The sequence below is a fragment of the Nematolebias whitei genome, chromosome 22 (assembly GCF_014905685.2).
Source record: "Nematolebias whitei isolate Nwh7 chromosome 22, NemWhi1, whole genome shotgun sequence".
NCBI classification, from domain to species: Eukaryota; Metazoa; Chordata; class Actinopteri; order Cyprinodontiformes; family Rivulidae; genus Nematolebias; species Nematolebias whitei.
The window spans coordinates 29841983-29842543 of record NC_056519.1 but is presented as its reverse complement, the minus strand read 5'-3'; positions in this window follow the sequence as shown (position 1 = coordinate 29842543).

Sequence of the window (561 nt, the reverse complement as noted above, 5' to 3'; positions counted from 1 at the left end):
GTATATATATATATATATATATATATATATATCAGTGTTTCCCCTAGTTAACTTGCCATGGCAGGGTGCTCATCTCATCCATGATTTTTGTTGACGGGAGGGACGGAGACATGTCTGAGTGCAGCTTGTACCAACAGTTTTTGAGAGCACTGGTTGGGGGTGTGTGTTCAGCATGAGGGAAAGGACGCCTTTGGCTTTTTAGCTAGAGCGTCTGTATTTCGCTTAGTGCTATGTCAGTGCCGGGTGGGGGCAAGTTTGGTTTGGTAGGCGGAGTGCTCAGTTCTGTTGATGGGGTGGGGCACCCCACTTGTATAATGGTAGGGGAAACGCTGTGTACGATGTATGTATGATGGATGGTGGCCGAGGGCAGGAGCCCTGGCGGTCTGATCCTCTGCTAAAGAAGCTGGCTATTGGGACGTGAAATGTCACCTCTCTGGTGGTGAAGGAGCCTGAGCTGGTGTGTGAGGTTGAGAGTTTCTGGCTAGAAATAGTCAGACTCACCTCTATGCATGGCTCTGGAACCAGTTTGCTTGAGAGGGGTTGGACACTCTTCCACTCTAG